At 41.0% G+C, this 14,889-nt stretch overlaps 2 long non-coding RNA genes across 2 annotated transcripts in view; one reads left to right on the top strand and one right to left on the bottom strand.

Moving 5' to 3' along the window:
• LOC128455064 (uncharacterized) overlaps window positions 1–14,889 on the top strand; it is a 101,553-nt gene that overhangs the window by 39,471 nt on the left and 47,193 nt on the right. The gene's annotated exons all lie outside the window — the stretch shown is intronic.
• On the bottom strand, window positions 1,183–3,259 carry LOC128455065 (uncharacterized). The gene is made up of 2 exons (XR_008341675.1): window positions 3,071–3,259; window positions 1,183–1,527 (listed from the first exon to the last, which is right to left on the bottom strand). It is a non-coding gene; the product is annotated as an uncharacterized LOC128455065 (long non-coding RNA).

The following is a 14,889-nucleotide window of genomic DNA, read 5'->3' as shown; positions in this document are numbered from 1 at the left end:
TTTACTGCGCTGTCACTGATGTGCCCGGTCAGGGAGCAGCAACATGGCGTCACATTGTGGCGTGGCATTGTTTGATAATAAGATAGTGCTGGAAACACTCAGCAGTCTCTGGGGTGAACAAGTGCTGCGGAGATTCAGCAATACTGCCTCAAATTAGTCCTGGACTGTGGCCGAGGCCGTCACAGCCTGATATTCTTTTTTTTATTAAAATGCTTCGTCTCTTCTTGTACTTTCTTTCCACACCTCTTTCCAATTAAAATGTCTCACCCCTCATTTTCTCTTAAGTTTCACAAAATGAACTACAAATATAACTACATTCAGCCAGGAAACTCTGTAGCATAGATTTGTGCTGTCTGGTTGCTCCCTCTCTCTTTTCCTGAGACTCAGACCCACAGTGAGATTGTGTCGGTTTTTATTATTATTCCCCCGGCATATGATGTTGGGGAGATATGATGATCAGTATGTTCAACTATGCATCCGTCTGTTCGTGCATATGTCTGTTTGTCATTTCATTTTCGGAGCAGAACTCGGAAACCATTTGGAGTTTTTTCGTGAAACTTTTCACAATAATGTTTATCAGGTAGTCAAGATGTGCCTTTTGATTCCTCAGTTTTAGTTCCATGCAAGAAACATTATCACTTCACATAACTTTCAACTAACGATCTGCTCTTTCAAGTTCTATGGGTTCAGAGGAGACATGTCATCCCCTTCATTAAATGGGCAATGTGGCCTCGTGCGCCTGGCTCTGGAGCCAATGGGGTCCTTTGACCTAATGTTATTTTTCAATTTTTTTATTTTGATAATTATTTTTTACTTCTTTGAATATTGGAATAATGTGATTTTAAATTGTTGCAAGTTTACAATATAGTTTGAATATTTTGTAAATCAGATAAAATGCATGATGTTATAATGTACACATTGCATTAAGACGATATCTGATGCTTCCTTTCATGTTAAATAATGACTTCTTTATCAAAGTCATGTATGCTGTGTGGTTGTATGTTGCTCCAGGGCTTATTTGGGTTTGTGTCCATAGCCCAAGGCCAAGATTATTCGTCCCTGCCCCTGATGACTCCAGTTATGTCATCATTTCAAAACACATCATATATATATGTAGCGCCTTTAACCCTGATGAAAGAAAGCAACCCACATTCCCCTAGGTTCAGAAAGCTGGACTCTTACTGGAAGTTGAACAGTGATCATTTATTGCCTTGCCAACAATTCTTATTTTGCAGTGCAGTGAATTAGGAACAAACAAAAATAGAGCTCTTTCAATAAAATAAAAAATAAAATAAAGTTCAAAGAAAAGTGTCCTTTCTTCTATATCAGAAGATAGGGTTTTAACCCTGTGTTCGTTCTACTACCCGGGTAGGTTTTATGGTGAACGTTCTTATCTGTATCAAAGGAAAGTGAGTAGATGTCTTCGGAGTGGATCCCGATCTCTGTCTGCTGTCAATCGCCTGGCTCGCCACTGAACCACCAAAGGTTCAGAATACTGATCAATATCTGATCTAGCAAAAAAACAATCTACACGCATGGTGCAGAAAATAGATTTCAATTATCCATATTCATCACATGACTTCTACTACTCTTAATCTGATTCTCTGCATATACATATCCAAATGCAGTACATTGTTCCAATCATTGTAAATGGCAATGTACACATTTACTGTACAAATATTTTTTATCAATTATTCATCATGTACTTGTACTTAACATAAATATACTTATTTATCTCTATAAGCAGTGTTTATATTCTTAAGCAATATTTATCTTTTTAACTGTAAATGAACTGTATCAATTCACTCCTTTTTACTCCACATTCAAATGACCTCCATGAATTTATCACATTATGTACACAGTAAATTAGGGTGACCATACGTCCGTATTTCCCGGGACATGTCCGTATTTCACGACCTGTCCCGGGTGTCCCGGGTTATTTTTAGAAAGTGAGGAAATGTCCTGGTTTTTAAAATTACCTTCTTTGGACCATTACATTTACATGCACTAGGGCACTGCCCACGGCGCTGCGTGCGACGTAGCCTAATCCCCGCCCCTATGCTGTCAGCCCTATTAATCAGAACGTAGACAACGTGACTGTCAGTCATACGCAAGCAACATGCCGAAGCGCAAGTGCTTGTTTACCGACGAATTACTAAAGAGTTTCCCGGCTTTCAGACCGGGTCGAGACAAATGGGAAGCCTTGTGCACAGTGTGCAAAGCAGGCACATATGTCTCGGTGTCCAATGGAGGTGCAAGAGATCTGAAAATCCACCTGGACACCGAGAAGCACAAAACAGCTGTCCGAGGCGAGGGTAGTGCTAGCTCGATCACACAGTACTTTCTCAGACCAGGGAACGAGGATGCAGTGAATGCAGCGGAGGCTGCATGGTCATTTCACACAGTGAAACACCACAACAGTTACAGATCCATGGACTGCACTAGTGCATTGCTCAAAAAGACCCTCTGCGATTCAGTCAATATTGGAGTTATTGTTATTGACTTTTACTGAAAAGCATTTTTAATAAACCAACTGTAAATATCTTGTTCTATCTATATAATATAATATACCGGTATAATTGAATAATAATAAAATACTATTAAAGCAGCAGCATCCTCCACATGACCGCCCCCCCCCACCCCACAAGGTGTCCTGGTTTTCCCAAATGAAAATATGGTCACCCTACAGTAAATTATATCTGATCAATATAATTACAACCTGACATCATCGTCCATCTCTGTCTCTATCATTAAATATTGTGGTGGCATGGTGGTTTAGCCAGCTACACATTAGCTATATTGAACACCACAGTATATCTGAGCTACCTTAACAATGCTATCCGCGATTAGCGTTAGCGCGGTAGCTAGCGATCTTTTAGTAGTAATAGTAAGTAATTTTCCACATATCACAATGATACAGTAGTACCACGGTGGGTTAAAACATTAGGAAACATTCCCTTAACTCCGATTGGTTTTATGAAAGTATCTCAGTAAGCAGCATGTTCATCTGAGCTAACATCAACAAGCTAATAACGAGGCTTAGCCTCTTAGCATGTAGCAATGCTCTTACCGGAGTCCAACAGAGGCTTACACGGCTGAAGCAGCTCCGCTCTCTCTCTCTATACACACAAAGCTCTCTCCTAATAAACAAGAGATTTATCAATATACTACGTGGGGATTAATCATTACTTTATGAGGTTTACATCACGTTTCATACCCAGGTTCGTCAGCTCACTCAACGAGTGGCACTCACGGTCAACGTCTCGGGTGTGGCTCAGGACGAGCACGCGCTCTGTGGTCATGACCATGAATGCAGGGCTAACGCGCCACCTTGTGGTGGGGCTCGGTAAACTCCCTCTAAATGACATACATGGGTCTGGTATCCATGTGGGTTACATATATATATATATATATATATATACTCGGAGGCTTGAGTCATGTTATTCATTTCCTTTAGTCTTATACACTTTAAAAATTGTGTATCATGTTTTCTAATAACTAAAGAGCACGACACCATCTGTCCAAATTGACCTATTTTCCAAGTCAGTTGATATTCCTTGCATTTCTTTCTTCTACTTACTGTCATTATTATTGCAAGTTTCATTTGTAGTGAGTGTAAATGGCAGTACCTCATGTCCACAATATTCATGGGTTATCTCTATAAAATGTATTCTCTGCTGTCCGGATCTTGTTTTGCTGCCACACTATTCAGAATAGAACATTACCTTCTCTGCCTCCATGTCTTTTCTATCTTTCCTCCCCTCTCTCCTGCTGATATGCTTTGTGACAGCTAAACACTGTTGCCTGCACCCCACCGATTTTCATCAAAATTGCATGCATCACCCAATCGCTCTTTCTCTTTCTATGCACCTGTAAGGAAAAAGGCGCTTAGGGAGGAAGGAAAGGTGGGCTGGGGGGACTGTGTTGATAATGTGCCTGTTTTGGCACGTAAAGAAATATTCTCTGCCAAAGGAGCAATGTTGTAAATAAAAATTACATCCAGTAATGGAAAAGTAATCAGTCCCAGATAAAATGTGTGTGGAATTATTGACGATGGTGTACATACACATAATATGAGACGTACAGTATATTCAAGGAGAAAAGTCAACATTCATTTATATAAATCCCTCTGATCGCTTTACAGTTTATACTTTGAAGGTCAAATATGGAGCCACGTGACATTATATGTTCCCCCCGGACAGGTCGGCCATCCATCAAAGGACTGACATACTCAATTAGATAAATAGCTACATTAAATAATCTATTTATTCTTAAAACTAAATTCTACCTCGCACTGATTTTAGTAGTTTATTAATGTAGCTTAGAAATGATTAAAAACGTATAGGTGTGGTAGTTTCAATTGTTTCAAAGCTACATTCTTTGCCCAATTAAATGGTTTCCTGACTGGAGCCTTTTATTTGGAATATAAATGAAAAAGGCAATTTAATTTAATCTTAAATTTTTTTCATTCAAATATTCATTCTCATTAAGGCTCACAAGTCAAATTGTATGTGAGGATAGTAAAATGGACATTATCTTGCTAGATACGTTTCGTTGTCTTTGCACTTTTCTGTTCCTTTGTGTCATTTTACCTGAGACATACAGGAATTAGAATCTTAACTGATTTTCTGTAATAAATTTGCTTGAAAAGAACGATACAAATTATCTCATTGAGATTTTGCTCAAGTGTGACTCTTGCTGTGGTTGTTTTTTTTAATTACATCAGCATACACAGCTTTACTGATTCAATAAGGCTCATCTACAAACAATCTCTTTACCTGCTTTAAATTGCCCATCAGTCAGACATTAACTTTTGATAGCTATAGTGAGCACGAGAGAAACAAATACGATTACTTTAGTTGAAGATATGAAAAGTCTCTTTATCAAATTATACCATATCTTGAAGTGTTATTATTTAAAATGCATTTTCCTTTCCATCTTTGTACAGATCACTCAAAATCAAAAAGAATGAGAGAGAAAATAAATATATCAGCATCGAAAAGAGAAAACAGACACAGGCGTGAGTGTGTGTGTGTGGAAAATGTCTTCAAGCATCCCTGATTAAATCAGCATGATATCAGATTTGGAGAAAACATGTGGTGTGCTGTCGACCAACATAGAGCTTTCAGTGGGCACCTAGACACGCAGAGTGAGAATTGTGAAGGCGGCCTCATCTAGCGGATGCACTCCTGCCTCTGTGGACTGCCACTGGTTCTGTGCAGCTTCTCAACTAATGTCAGTAAAAAAAAATCTCAGTGACACATGGCCATAGATCTCTAAGGAAAAAAACAACATGATGACTCAATGTGTTTCCTGTCCGGGGCCAAAACACTGTACATTCTAGTGTTTCATATTCAGCCAAATAGATCGTGTGCCTTCCTCACAAGCTTTGGGAGCTGCTTGAACATAACGTTCCGATACATGCCAGAGTGCACTGCTTTCAAATCAGGGATGGTTATTTGATTAGCACTGATTGTTGTTGGTCCCTGCCACACTGATGGTGATGGATTGGCTCTAACCACACCACATTTGTTGTGTATGAATGAATGAATGGAGTGACTGTAGGTCTCATTTGTTCTGAGCATACTGTACAAAGAACAGGAAAACTGTGTTAGCTGCAGGACGCTGTGACTCTGCTGCAGCTTCTCTGCTCTCACTTTTATTTCTTGCCAAGAAGCTCTGCTCCTGCCGGCTCCCCATTCTGTGTCTGGATCCATCCTGTGGTCTAATTTCCATGCACACAGTTCTAGACCGAAACAAAGGCCAGGCTCCAGTGTACCACCTGCTATTCACTAGCACTGTGTCTATAAGCTGTTAGGACATTCTCTGTCCATCTCAGGAAAAAATAAAAATTGAAGGATTTGGTCAGATGTCCACCTGCTTCTCTCCCCCAGCCTGTCCCTTCATGTTAGAGCACAGTCTTCAAAGGTAGAGAAGGGAAACACATTTCCGCTAACTGTGCCAGTTGAGCGATTTTTCAGGTTCTGACAGAAGGTGCCTTAACAAGTGCTCTGCCCCCACTGAACCACATGACGAGTCGTAGCTGCCCAGCTGAAGGGCAGGAGACCTGTTGGTTTGACCTTGTCCTGGGGCCAGACACCTGGGCAGGAGGGAGCTGAGGAGTAAGCTGCTCGGACCAGATGCTGCTGCCACGACAGTGCTGTGGAATAAATACTTTACATTAGGTAATCATCATGCAGTTTAGAGATGCCTGTTAAGGGTTTCTATCTGGGACATAAGATGCTTTCAGACATGCACTGGAGTCCGCAGTTCCTCTGTATTTCCCCCCGGTGGCGATGCTTGTGTGAACGCAAATCACGTGATCTCTGCACCTGAGTTAATACGTCACTTCCTGCCTCTGTTTGCTGAACCCGGCTGCACCCGGCTGCTCCACCTCCACCACCTCCACCAGATTTGCTGCTGTGGTGAACGCGTCTGCAAAGAGAACCTCCCGCTGTGTTGTGCATGTGTGAAAAAGAAAACTCTCGGTTGAACTCCGTAGCCAATTCCGTTTCTTACCCTGAGGTCATATCTGAAAACAGCTATAATGTGCCACATTTTGTACACAACCTTTCTCTACCTTACATATATAACCTGCCAAGGATATTATACGATTTGTTTCATATATTCCATTTATATTTAATGGAAACACCCAAGGAAGGAACAACTGGCAATCCACCATGACGCTTTGGGCTGGAACTGCTGTTTTGAAGTCTTGAGTTTGACATTTTGACCAGTTCCACCTTGTTTTATTTATGTTTAAGCCAGAAGATATATTTTTGCACAGGGTGAGCCTGACTGAAATCTCAACGATGGGACTCTGCCACCTACCTAACTGCACTTGGGCTTTTTTTGTGTATTTTACTCGAATGGGACCATGATTTATATAATGAACTGAAAAAAGAGTTGAAACCAGCAATTGAGATCATGAACTCCTTTGCTCTAGTTATAAATCCACTTAGAGGTCGGGTCACTTTCTCATCGATTTCAGTAGAAATTGGCCTCTTTTTGAAACCAGTCGAGTCACCCTCTGCTCGACATTTGAAAGAATACAGATTGTATGCCCTTGGCATTGGCATCTTTGGCTCATTTGACTACAATTAGTTGACTAGATGACAACACACCAATCGGGAGCTTTTTTCCACCACATATCCAGTCTTGTGATCAGAGAGATTGTGGAGAGTTCAGTGCTTTCAGGGTTGACATAAGGTCTATAAGTAGCGAAAAAACACCCATTGGAATAGAGTAGTAAAGTCACTGAAGTGAGTCAAAGGAGTAAGCAGAAATCTACATTACTGGTGGAGTGAGGGCTCATATCTCATCTATCTGCCACTGAATGCTGACACCATCATTGGCTGAGACGGTGGAGATTAATCCGCTAGATGTGCGTGCTCTTGGGACGTGGAAGTGAAACTGGACTTGTGGTGCTCCTCAATGCGATGGAGTCAGTAAGTTGCATCCTCAGCACAGATCACAGAGATGGTCTAAAGAGAGATGGGCCAAGAAGAAGAGGAGCTCATATCTGCCTTCTCCAGGCTGGTGATATTTACCCAAACTGCTCTGTTGCAGATAGAGATCAAAGCTGAGACGTGGCCTGTGGCGGTGGTGATGCAGCAGGACAGGAAATGCAGCTGACCACACATATGAGATTTTCTCTGCAGAAAGAGTGAGAGAGAGAGAGAGAGTCACTCAGAAAGAGAGAGAGAGATGCTTGCAGGCCAGTTTTATTTGTCGTAAGCAAATGCAAAATTTCAATGCCCTGATCTGTAGGAGTGAGTAGGCAACCCACTGAGACTATCGGGGGCTGGAGCCTCCGTGTAATTTAATTTCTGTTTTTCAGTCCAGCTCCAGTTACTTTTTATGTGTCACAGAATACTAACAAAGACAAAATACAGTTTTATATATATATATATATATATATACATTTAAAAAAGTCAACCCCAAAACCTTAAGTGAGGATCAGGATGCTTACCTTTTTCATATAAGCACCACAGATGTTTTTGTGTCCCTGACCTTATATGTTAATTTGATACCGTAATTATGTAAATTAGCTCCTCTTCCTGCATCTCTCAATCCTTTTGGCTTTTATTTTCTTTTAATCAAAGGCAAGGGCGCACAGTGCATTTCTTAGTGGACATGTCAGGAAGCACACACACTCCTTCAATATAATCTACAGGGATTTGGTGTCTGGGTGAAATGGCTTTAAACAAATGCAGCTGCATGTTCAAAATCACCTAAAGCTCCGGCGTGCGGCTGAGCTCACATATTTCCTGAATACAAAACCATCTCAAGCAAAACAGCCTTATTGAAACGAATAAATGTTTTTTTGAGACTCTTTGAGGTAATGCGTTGTTAAGCACCTAAACTCTAATAAAAGACACTAATGAAAAATGAAAACTCTGAGAGTCATTCCTATAAACCTGGTTAATCAATCACAAAGAGCCTACTGCATTAATTTAGCTGAACCATTGCTAAAAAAGAAAAACTTGCAAAGGTGCAAACTGAGGGACGTGAACTGCTTGAAAATCCTGTGACCGTCAGATACACATCCGCCCAGTGAACACTTTACACTTTCACCTTGTACATGTGAAAACCGCTGGGATCGATACGGAGGAGCAAAGGGTTATTAGTGAGAAAATTGCTGGCCCCAATCACTCATTATTGGAAAAACAGGAGCAATGGGTTGTGCTTTTACTGCCTCGTGTCAGGTCACTGAGTTGTCGATCCAGAATCCACCTCTGACACGCGGGAATGAGGTATTGGAGTGTCACTTTTATCTACTGCAATGAGCCTTTTCTGCAGGTGTCAGTGTTGCTAGAGGATTCGTCGTGTGAGAGCCAGTAGGAGAGGCAAACAACCAGCTATGTTTTAGACTCAGTTTTAACGAAAGCTGCGTGCACCTCAGCAGGAATCTGACAGCTCTTGAAATACAGGGCAGAGGTTGGAACAGAGACAAATGGAGGGCTGGAGGAATACGAGGACGCTGTATTGAAGTTGTGGGCGTCCATTTTTACCTGGAGAAATTGAAGTGTGCCTCCTGCTGATGATTTTGTATTGCATAAAAAAAATGTGGCGTGATGCGTTTGATTATCTGTTCGGTAGTGTGAATGATGCTTCCTCACTAATTCACGGTTTCTTTGTAAGCTGTTTTATTTCAGCGCTAAGATGTTATTTGTGAACATCTAAAGTCTCGTCCCCCTACCTCACTCTGCCTGTCTCTCTTCCTTGGCTCTTACTTCCACTCTCTCTTTTTTTCTTGTCTCGGGAAGGCAATCAATAGTTATTATCCGCCGAGTGTCGCGATAGACACTACACGGAGCCCCCACTCTGGGTTGATGGTGCCTTTTCATTATAGCTGACACTAGTCTAAACAAAGCAGGCCTATTTCCCTGCCACCAGACAAACACAGTCCCCATAATGGCACCAGATAAAAGAGAAGCAGGAGGGAAAATTGAGTTTCACATAATGGGGAATCACTAACTGGGGACCACTTCTTTTCCCACTCCATTTCCCCCCCTCTTCCAGCATCTCTCTTTTGAGTATTTGGCTAATACACGAAGCCACTAGATGTTAAGTCCCTATAACTTTCGATCGAGCCATCTATGCATCCAACCTTGTTATCAAGTCCAATAATGATTTTGTCCGTCCGTCCGTCTATCCATCCATCCATCCATCCATCCATCCGGCAGCCTGTCAGTGGGTAGGGGGGTGGTCTCGTTTTGTTTTGACGGGGTTGTTGTTTCATGAAATAAATAAATGATATCTGCGCAGCCGAGTGGAAAGCATAACGAATGGCAGTTGGAGGAAAGGCAATTTAGGGAAAAGTGCAGTGGCTGGCGAAGGAACAGAATGGGTTTTTACTGTGAAGTATAACCAATGCATTACAAAACACATCACCAGAGGTTTATTGAAAAAGCCAAGTACCCCCTCGCCCCCCCAACCAATGAAAACGGCCAACATTATCATGGCCTACATGGTTAGACACTGAAAGTCACTTTCAGACAGTCAGGGGAGAGGCTTGTATTGTAGCGGCACACAGAAATAGAAGAGCCCCAGGTGAATGTTGTGCCAGAGGAGGTCGTTTTTCAATTCACTTACATTCAGGTTCAGATTCGGCAGCTTTCGTGACACATGGCATTGGGTTCACCGTGGACCGGGACATTGTGGTTTTTATTCACAGTTTGTGCCCTGTAGCCGTTCACATGTTTTTTTTATATAATACACAAATAGTAACCTTGAGAAAAATATTTAGCTTTCACTGGTCAGGTGGTTGGAATTCATTAAATATGATTAAGTTAAATCTTCATTAGTGGATTAAAACATTTTACAGAAATGACATGCCTGTTTGACCACGCTAGTTATTTTGAGAATTATTCCTGATATCTTTTTAATTACAGGATTAAAAAGAAAAAAAAAACTATTAGTAAAATGCACTTTTTTCCTCCAAGCTTTTAAACGAGTTGACTGAAGTTTAACAGCACACAATTGATCTGTAGTTTAACTCTAGCTTAGAAGTGAAGAATAGACTGACACTTTGTCAGCAGTGTCACCGAAGACAAAGTGACCATGTATCATTTTTCGTATATAAACCTTTCAGATTTACAGGTTTTACGATCGCTCAGTGTGCCACACAGCAAACTGGCTAATTGCTGTAGCCGTGCGAAATTATGTTTGCAATGCACTTTTCCCCTAAGGTGGATGTTTGTTTGATAGCGTGTACAGCAAGCAAACTTTGCAACATAAGACGTCTGTGCTCGTAGATTAGAGGGAAGCTAGAAAGCTAACGTGTGTTCACGCTTCAAAGTCTGGAGCTGTTTCTCTGTCATGTTGCTGTCTGCACCCTGACAGCTACTGTCCCTGCCAGCCAATGATAGAAGAGTGAATGAAAATGTATATTAATTCACAGGGGAAACCAAAGTAGAAGAAAAAACACCACCATTTGATATCTGTAAGACTTTAAATATGCAGTGTAATTTATTATTACAAAAGTGGCAGCACAGCAATCTGTATAAATGTTTTATGAGTTGGTAACACGCTTCTGCAAGAAATGTTAAATGTGGAGAAATGTGAGCTGAAAAAGCCATTTTTCAAACAAGTTGCACTGACAAATAGCCACAGCATGAGCAGTAACATGCAGCACATCAGGATTTGCATAAAGCATATGGATGAATGGACAGTTTAGAGCACAAATGGAAATACTAGATTCACTAAGCTACATCAATATCAGTTGATCTCTATCCTATTCTTTTCAAAACAAAAGTAGCATTTTGAGTTAGAGAGAGGAAGAAGATTCACCATGATGATTCAAACATAAAAACAAGAGAAACCAGAAGAAACCAGAAGAAACCAGAAGTATAGTTGTTCGCCATGTAGTTTTGAACTTTATTCTTTTTGCTACTGGATTGACAAGCAGTAAAAGCACCTGACTGGAAGTTATTCATCATTTCCCGTCCTGACATTATATCGCGATGCCATAATAGCTTCAGATGTTGGCATTTCTCCACATTTTAACAGCAACTCTTACAGGTGGACTATGAGGGATTTGTTGAAGCGATTTCTAATCACACCATTCTAAGGTTGCATCTCCTCCGCTGCTCAACAAGTAAACGGAGAGAGAATGAATGAAGAAGGGGGAAACAACATTAGTGAACAAATCAGTGAACCAGAGAAATAAAATGTTGTCTGATTGTTTCCTGGTGGTGATGTTCTAAACACACCCACACTTCTGCACAAGCCTGTGGGAAGGTGGAATATTGCCGAATTTTATGTAAATGCAACTGAAGTGCCCGCTGTGGCCTCTCAGCTCTCTCTCTCTCTCTCTCTCTCGCTCTCTGTGCGTGCGTGCAAGTGAAGTTGACGGCACTTCAGGTCTCAAACCCTGCATCCTCCATGTTAGCAGGTGGGACATGGACCAAGCTAAGTACTTGTTTCTGCCAAAACATCCTAAACACAACAAAGTGAGGAGAAAATAATTGAATAGTGGCCTAAAATACACAGCCACACACTTCTAGTGGGTGATTATAGACAGGAATAACATTGTATCTGTCTATGTACTAATCTTTAAAAAGCACTTTCACAATACAAATGCCTGTTGTCAAATGGAAACTTAAATTATTTTGCTCCTGGGCTGGATGATATGGCCAAAAGTTTTATCAAGAGAGATTTTGAATAACAGTCGATATGGATAATTATCAGAATAACTGTCACATTGTCTTTCAAGTTTGTAATCTGATTTTGCTCCTACGGGAAGGTTGTGGTTTGAAACTCAACGCAATAAAGGCCAAAACATTACAAATCTGACATAGAACACTAGAACCAATAATTTAACTTTAGATTTATTGCTATGATAAGTAGATTTCTATAATTATGTATTTTTTTTATTACCCCGCCATATTGTGCACTACCCAAGTTGACTGTATCCTCCTCTTGTACAATATGACGTTTATCATACACTGCTTTTTTGGTTAAGTTTGTTGACTTGTGATCACAGCAAATTTTAAAACTACATTACAAATTTTACAGCAGTTTATCTAAACAAATTGAAACAATTGAACTAGGTATTTCTGAACTACATGAATGAAATCCCCAATGTGCTCGTCTACAGAAGAAATACATGTACAACCTCATCTGTGTCAACACAGCATCCTGGTTTGCCACCTGACACCCAACCCTGAAGGCTGGTAAAGTTATACTTGGTCACGTCTCTCTCTGTCTGACCAAAAGGATGTTCGTCACTAACCCCAAAGGCACAGAATTTACAGAAGGACAAATGGTGGTAACACCCAAACACGGCCCAGTCATATTCGACAAACCTCCTCTACACTCGGGCTCTACAGGCTCGGAGGTTTACTGATAGGAGGAGGACAGCTGGAGGATTGGGGCTGATAAGATGAGTCCACCATGCACTGCCATAATCACCTGCTCTGCATATCTCACAGAGCTGATTCCCAGGGGCTTAGTGTTCTGCTGAAGCCACATTCTGTGTGGATGAGACTAATTTGCAGTCATAATAACTGCCACGGTCCCTTTTTTGTGTCTCACAGACCAGTAATTGAAGTGGAGTCAGGGCTCTGAATGCACTGTGAATTTGTGTAATTCAGAATAGCTCAGCTTTAAACCCTATGTGTCTTCAAACCAGCCAAAGCCTCTTTGTACATCACAAAAGGTTATTTTACTGTCTGCTTTATGCTTTGGCTTGTGCACTGAAATCCACAGACTCTGTAAATAACTGGAGGAAAATAAAAACCTGAGTCACTGAAGTTGCAAATTAAAAGGCTATCAATGCCAATCATCTTTCAGCAGTGGAGGGAAAAAAAAATCACCTGCTCCCTTTCGTCTGCTGTCTGATATTTAAGTTATTTTGAATGATGAGGACATTTTTATCTCTTAAACTAAATGTTGCCATAGATTCTTCCTGGAGGAAGACATGTCTGACTTTCAATAACATCTCGTTTGCCCTTTACTGAAACGTCAGGGACTGTCCGACCGGCTGTTGATTGATTTCAACCTTTTTTTATCATCCAGTTTCAATTTCCAGATGTTGACTTTCTTTTTACTGAACATTTTGAAGATGATCATTGGCATAAGGAAAGATGATATCCCAGAAAATATTTTCTCAATCTCTGTGGCCACTTTCCCACTTAACAGTATGTACATCCACACATTGGTTTTATCGGTGCCTGTCATCATGGGCAGCAAGACATTGATCAAGCACTGTCTGTGCCACACAGATTGCTCCTATCATTTATGCAGCAGCCTTCCTGCAGTACCTTGTGTCATAATGTTGAATTGGCTCAATTGAATCCATCTGCTGTAACCATTGTTTGAAAACCAGGTAGGGGGCGCTCCATGGACAGCTGAATAAAGTTGTTACATATGACTGGAGTGCAGCCTGCGATTCCCCCCCCCCCCCCCCCCGCAATGCTATAGCATGGCAGCGTGAGTCCCTTGTGAAAAAAGCATTATGACGAGGACAATACAGCCTTGCAAAGAGCATGCCAAGAGAAATGACTGACGGACACATTATCACATAAACACCTGGAGCCAGAGAAAATCTGCCCTTCGCTATAAAAAGCATGTTAGCAGGAGCCATGTTTGCAGATATATTGTGCAGAGAGACTTAGATTACAAAAGCAATGTTCTCTGGGTCACTAAAACCTTAATATTCAAATTGTTTCTCCATGAACGTGTTTGTGCAAATAAAAAGATGACTGTAAATGCAGATCGACCCAATTATCAAACAGCGTTAAAGTGAGATTTTGTCCAACTGGAGATGGTGGCATTCTTTTTTCTTTTCAGGCCTGAAATGTGTTTAGTATCCGTGTGCGACTACTGCATCGTGCAATGTGATGAGGCGGATGACAGAGGCCGCCCTCCAGTACAAAAATAATGAATGTTTGGGATCATGTGAACAACGGTCTCCTGCGGCCAGTTAGCGGCTGCCCAAGAGGGTTAAAGCCAAGTCTGCTGCGTCTCCTTTTGTTGTCGCCTCCAAAAACAGACCAACTGATAAACAGACACGATATCATACTTTCTCTCTCCCTCTACAAAAATGTTGCTAGCCTCAGCTCAACATACGATTTTGCACAGCTCGTCAGACAATAGAGGTTTTGTTTTGTTGTCCATTTAGACAAGACCGTAAAATGTCCCTTATCATGCAATCATATTCCTCTTTACTAATGCAAAGCAAGTTGGATTTAGCATCGTGACAGTGTTGGCACGGCCTGATGTTTTATTTTAGCAGAACTGGTCAAAATTACTATTATTTGTTCTGCCGTCTCACATAGAATCAAACCAGTTGAAGTTGTTACGCATGAACTGATCTGCAAAACCAGAAACTAACCCAACCATATAATAAGATGGATTGCCAGTATAGTTTTTTGTGCTATT

This window comes from Pleuronectes platessa, chromosome 13 (assembly GCF_947347685.1).
Source record: "Pleuronectes platessa chromosome 13, fPlePla1.1, whole genome shotgun sequence".
Classification (NCBI taxonomy): domain Eukaryota; kingdom Metazoa; phylum Chordata; class Actinopteri; order Pleuronectiformes; family Pleuronectidae; genus Pleuronectes; species Pleuronectes platessa.
Note: the sequence above shows the minus strand (reverse complement) of the source record. Positions and strands in the feature narration are given on the sequence as shown.